This window comes from Lynx rufus, unplaced genomic scaffold (genome assembly GCF_022079265.1).
Source record: "Lynx rufus isolate CCGP_SWC_20201006 ecotype Redwood Valley unplaced genomic scaffold, mLynRuf1.p SCAF_11, whole genome shotgun sequence".
Classification (NCBI taxonomy): Eukaryota; Metazoa; Chordata; class Mammalia; order Carnivora; family Felidae; genus Lynx; species Lynx rufus.
The window spans coordinates 29,793,871-29,800,522 of record NW_025814825.1 but is presented as its reverse complement, the minus strand read 5'-3'; the positions used below and the strand labels follow the sequence as shown (position 1 = coordinate 29,800,522).

General features: G+C 42.5%; 1 pseudogene; it reads left to right on the top strand.

Annotated features, from left to right (window-relative positions):
- Positions 1-5,191: 5,191 nt before the first annotated feature.
- On the top strand, positions 5,192-6,227 carry LOC124506128 (eukaryotic translation initiation factor 2A-like; annotated as a pseudogene).
- Positions 6,228-6,652: the final 425 nt, after the last annotated feature.

Here is a 6,652-nt window from a genome sequence, read left to right as displayed (position 1 = left end):
ACACACGGGACAAAATGGCGTAGAACGACAAACACACGTGGTACCAATGTCAGCCTCCTGACCTTGAGTAGGTAAGATGTAACCATTACGGGACACTGCATGAAGGGTTCAAAGAACCTAATTATATTATCTTAGCAACTTCCAGTGAATTTATAATTATTTCAAAATTAAAAAGTCAGAAAATACACAAAATAAAAACCACAACAAAGATGGGTTGAAAATGAGGGAGGGGCAAAAATATAATAAGTAGACTATTACACAAAAGAAACAGGGTTAGTTTATATCAAAACCAGGTAAAGTGAAATTCAAGGGCAAAATCTTTAAATTGAGACAGTTAATGATAAAGCACCAATAATAAAAAATATGCTCCATAATGTATAAGAGTCATTAAACCTTTTGTACCAAACAACCCAGGAGTAAAATTGCAAAATGAAATAAAACTTTATGGAAATACTTTTAAGGCCTTTAAAAAGCAGCTCAAGTCAGAGCAGAATATTGTAATATGTTTCTTTCAGTTCAGGTGTAGAAGATTTTAGTAATATAATCAGGAAACTTGATTTTGTGACTATACAGAAAGATATCTGCTACAGCCCTACAGGGAATTATTTTTTTCTAATTCCATATTTCCTATTTATTTTTTTAATGTTTACTTGTTTTTGACAGAGAGAGAGAGACAGAGCGTGAGCAGAGGAAGGGCAGAGAGAGAAGGAGACACAGAATTGGAAGCAGGCTCCAGGCTTTGAGCTGTCAGCACAGAACCTGATGTGGGACTCGAACCCACAAGCTGTGAGATCATGACCTGAGCCGAAGTCAGACGCTTAACCGACTGAGCCACCCAAGCGCCCCCATAGTTCCTACTTATAAAAGCAAACCATGTAATGAATTACAAACAAATATTCAATGAATTTCCAGAAGCAGGGGCCGCACAAGATGTTTATAGTCATTATTCAATAAAGCCAAATACAACCAAAAGATGATAAAAATATCCATTTGAAAATTCAAAAATCATCTCTGAACTACGCCCTGCATCAAAGAGGAAATTACATGCAGGATAGATTACCTCTAATCAATGAAAAGGAAACTCTTTCATATCAATATCTGTGTTCTACATCTGAAACCATATTCAAGGACATTGTTTGGCTTTGAGTATTTTTGTAGGTTTCAAAAGCCGACTAAAAATAGCTGAACCAACCACAGAATAAAATTCTGTATTGGTATAAAAACATCTGGAAGGGAACACACAAAACTCTAACAATTGTCTCTGTGGAGGAAGCTGAGGTTGAAACTGATAGCCGAGGAAGACTTTAGCTAATCTCTAATGTTTGAAGTTCAACCCTGGCTACATCCATTATTTATACAACTAATCTGTAGTTTTTTTAAATAAGAAAAAAGTGATCGATAAATACATTGAACACCTAATTTGGGAATTTAAAAATAAAAGACTAAACAAAAGCTTACAAAGAATACATAAAGGAAGTCATGGGTGATAGGGGCAGATAGATGAGTATACTTCCCGGTGAGGCCACTTGAGTGACACTCAGAACTGTCCCTGAGAAATGACACATTTTAGTTTCCCACATGGGGGCCATGTCAGAGGCATTCATGCCGCACTTTCTAAGTACCTCGAAGACATGCTGGGACTGCAGCCAAGTCAGGCAAACAGCTGGCTGGGTGCCCGTCTCCCCAGGGTATTCTTAGAACCTCTGGCTGAGTCCTCGGGTCCTGGTATCTGTTGTGGCCCAGAACCAGAATGGCTGGACTGCCTTCTCCGTCCTTAGACCAGTACAGTCCAGGGGTTATGCAGAGGCCGAGAGAAAGAGATCAGGCACATGGGCAGCTAAGATCAGGTCTCTTGGACCTTAAAAGAAAATCCGACTGTCTTTCTGCAAGTCCCTAAGAAGTGGGAAAACCCCAGAGGCCTCCACTGACATAATTCATACATTACGTAATAGTCAGTTGTCAATTACAAAAAAATCACCTGGGTGGCTCAGTGGGTTAAGCGTCTGACTCTTGGCTTTGGCTCAGGTCATGATCTCACAGTTCGTGAGTTCGAGCCCCCCACTGGCAGTTCAGAGCTTCCTTGGGATTCTCTCTCTCCTTCTCTCTCGGCCCCTCTTCCACTCGCATTGTCTCTGTCTCCCTCAAATGAATAAACTTTTTAAAAATTTTTAAACTTAAAAAAGTCAGTTGTCAATCAAATGCTTTTGTACCGAACCACGTTCAGTGGAATACAAATCTCTCACAAAGAAGATACCGATTCCTTGAGGAGACTATAGTCAACCTAGCAAGCAGATTGGATGCAGAGCAGAAATGGAAACCCCCTGGAAAGGAAATGGGGATATAGAATGTATGGAGGGGATAGGGGGGCTGGCTTTCCAGAACACAGACCCCCGGGGCCATCAGAATCAGCCAGGAACTGGACTACAACACGGAATGAGGCATAAGATAACACCTGTAAAAAAATGCCCATTGAAAAGCCTGAACCCTGTATTAGTGTGGGGGTGATTATTCCTCAAAGTGTGTATGTGTGTGCACGTGCTTTATACCCACTGTATACATATATGTATAATTTTTACTTATGTTTTCCCACTTAATAGTAGATTTTGATCATCTTTCCCGTCGAAAAGATATAGCTCTAGCTCACCCTGCCTCAACTTCTAGGAGGATTAGGAGTTCACTCCATGGCCGAGTCATCGGGTCTGTATTTCCTGGTTTAGGGTGCAGTCCAGAGTCAGCGAAGATTCCCGGTACACTGAGCACTCAGGCTCAGGGCCTGAGGGCACGTCTTCCTTCTCCTCCGCACAGAGGCTGAACAAAGGGAAGTTCAGCAGGGCATTAGAAGAGCCCCCAAAGTCCTTCTTTCCAACCCTGCCTTCTGCACGGCCCCCAGCACTCCCAGCCCTGCCACTCTAAGCTGGGTGGCCCTTCCTTCCCAGTGCCAAATCCTGGAAAATTGGAAATTGCCGGTTCCAAAGTCCTCGGTTTCTTTTCAACCCAAACTTCTTTTATATCTCGAGACGATGTATGACATATTTTTAGTCCTCCAGTCCCTTTGCAAACTTTTTCAATTTCTTCGTCTCAAGGGTAAACACATGGACCTAACTCACACTGTGAAACGAGAAAAAATGCATTCCTAAAGCCAGATGGGAAGACAGAAGAACTTATTCAGAGACTCCTACCCATGACAGGCCATGCTACAAGTGGAGAATCTTAAGGACTTGGGTAACAGAAAGAGCAGAGGGTAGAAGCAGGCACATTCATTCGACAGGTATTTGTAGAGCACCTTCTGGGCACCAGGGTTCTGCCAAGTGGCAGGGGACGAAGTGAGAGGGACAGCCAGGTGCCAGAAGGTACAAGAGCCCGCGTGGCCCATTCCTTCTGTGGTGTTAGGGTCTTCTGGACAACTGTGTATGAGTGGCCCTAGTCACGTGACAGTCGGTGTCCCTGACCAGAGTTTGCGGCACCGCCAGCAGCAGGCGCCACCCTGGTCCCTCTGTACAGAGCAGGAGGAGTTACCACAGAGGTGAAGCACCTGGCCAGAAGAAAAAGCTCTGACAAGCACGAAATTCCAGTAAAACTCAATTCTTAAATAAAGTTATCAGATCAGAAATCCAAACAGTGAGCACTTAAGAGCAAGGAGGTGCATAAAATGAGAAAGTGCTGTACTCGGCACTCTTTTGGATGGGTAAGAGTTATGGCTGTTGTCCTTTTAGTGCCTGGGAAGGGTTATAAATAGCAATGGAAAAAGGGATTTTCCCATATGCTCTTTCAAATACATGCACGCACACACACACACACACACACACACACTCACACTCACACATTTTAACACCGTGCTGTATTTTTCAGATGGTTTCAAAATTTTAAACAAATGAATTACTCAGATGGAGATATTGAATGCGCCAGGTCTGAACTCAGCAATGAGTTACACCAAAGAGCTAAAAGCATGACTGTGTGAAGCAACCTCAAGACACAAACCAGGACTCTGACTCTTGAAGGAAGAGAGGGTTCCCATGGAGAAGTCTTGTTTCACTCGTTGCACAGAGCACCCAGATGCAGGATTATGACTATTGACCCTTCCCGGTGTGCCCGGATGGCTCCTTCCCTGGGCGGGGCCGGGTGCCCAGCAAGGGTGAGAAAGGGCTCCGGAAAGGCAGGAGAGCAGTCTTTCATTTAAGTCTAAACCATAGACAAGGAAAATCAGAACTTTCTTTCTGATTCAGGGGCCCACATCCACAGGCTCTTCTTTTCCAGTAAAAGAACAAAACTGAGAGATATTTCAGGATTCCGTAGCCATGATGTCTTCTACCTACAAATGATTAATTCTTGTCCTGGCAGTGACCAAAGGGAACCTGCTTCTAAGCAATGCTGCCACATGAACAGAACCAAGAGGGAAGATCAGGAAAAGGTGTTCTCTTGCCCCAAGGCTGCCACGCTCGGAGGGCATTTGCAACGGTACAAACAACAGAAATGTGTATTTCTTAGCTACTTACTAAGCACTTTGGGCACTAAGAGCTAGGGAAGGGGCAAAAATTAACGCATTTCACAAGTATATCTTGAACACTTAGGTTGTGCCAGGCTCTGTACTAAGTTCTGGGGATGGGTGATGAGTAAGATCAAAGACCTCCCTTCCCTTACGGAGCCTACATATTGCTGGCAGGCAGACAACTGACAGGCAAACACAGAACGAAGCAAGATAATGACCACGAAGGAAGTAACGACTGAGAAGGGCAATGAGGTAGACATTTTCTGGGAAAGGCTAATTTGAAAGGATGATTCGTTTCACTAAAGTTTGAAGGCTAACAAGGAAGTAATTACATAAAGAGCCAGGATGACCACTTCAGCCCAAGGGATGGCGAAAAGTGGGGAAGATCATGGTGTTCACAGTACTAAAGGGACCCACATACTGATCCCTTCCAAGTCGGTCAGATAACAGACTCAACAGCAGTAGAATGATTTTTGACATTAAGGGACATTGAAAATGGATAGAACCTTCCCAGGAGAAGATGGAGGTGTCCACACCCCTCCTGGCAGATGAGGGTACAGATTCACTGGTGGTGATGGTCCAAGGTGCCACAGTCAGTTCCTCTGGGCTTGATAAGGTGAGGACACTAAGGAATAAAAAACACTGCTGTGTTGGAGTAGTTAGAACAGACTTAAGAAGAAAAAACTTTCCTGATAGGCAGAACCAATGTTGCATTACCTTGCAACAAATTTGTTCAATTGCCAAAACATGGCCCCATTTATGATGAAATTTAGAATTCTAGTTCTACTGAGTTTTATGCTATTTATGGTTCTATGCCTGCCAAAGAAATGGTTTTCAACTTGAAATGTGATCCTGTGGTTTCACTGAGAGCTAGTGCTCTAGCATCTAATGTATTTAGTCCTCATGGCCATATATTAATGCTTTAACGTATTTAGTCCTCATGGCCGTATATTAATGCTTTAACGTATTTAGTCCTCATGGCCATATATTAAGGTTAGCTGGATTTAAAATCCTGACAGACAAATGCAATCATGGAATGTTAAAAAATACAAACCTATTTCTAAACTAGCAGCCTCTGAGCCTACGTATTTTGCTTGGTGCCCAGATGGGGAGCACGTTTTAACTGCCATGCATGCTCCCAGGTTGTATGTTAATAATGGGTACAAGCTTTGGCATTATGCCAGCCCTGTCCTGGCAGCCATTTTGGGACAGGCTATTTCCAGCAAAAACAATAGCTTACGAGGCAGTTAAAAGTGATGTACCCAATGAAGAATCTAAATTTGCAGTGGTTGATGGGTTTTCGGGTTTAAGAAGCAAACCAGTCACCAATTCCAAGCTCTCTGAGGAGACACCACTGCTGAATTAGAAGTCACAACCAGGAAATGATAAGCCATTATCAAAAGCAGCTCTTAAAAATCAAAGGAAATATGAGGCAAAGAGAGCTGCAAAGCAGAAAGCAAGAAGTGACAAGAACCAAGATTTGGCATCGACCCCTACCCCACAGAGCACACCACGAAATACTGTGTATCTGTTCACATCTGGAGACTCTGAGACAGATGAAAAATTCAAAAACCGAAGACCTGAAGGCAATTGAGCCCTGAAAGAACAGTCAGCAGCTGAAACCACCACTAGAAAAACTCTAAGTTGGAGACGTTTAAAGAGATACCATCTTCTCCAGAAGCAGGAAGATTTGAAATTGGTTACTTTAAAGATCGACAGAGAGAGCAAGTTGTTAGCATAACGGTGGAAATACATCTTCTGCCTTAAACCCTGTAGAGCACCTGAATTTCCCCTACCCATCATGTACCCATGTTTATTGCTCATCTATAACTCAGCCATTTTCCAGGCTTTGGAATATATGTGAAATTAGTTAATAATGCCCATTAAATTGGCTTTTCCTACCTTTCAATACATGTAGAAAAGAGATGCAAATTTCTTAGCTAAGTTCAACAGACTGTAAGTCAAAAGTCATTATTATTCAGCATCACTTACATAAATGAATAAAGGCATTTAAATTAAAAGAAATACAGCCCATTAGACTGGATAAAAGGAGTCAGTGCAAAAGCAGCAAGGTATACCAAAGTTTGTCTCTGTAACTTTAGAATGAATATTTCTTTCTTTTGAACCTGTATTAACTAAGTTGTTCAGTATAAACTCAATATAGTA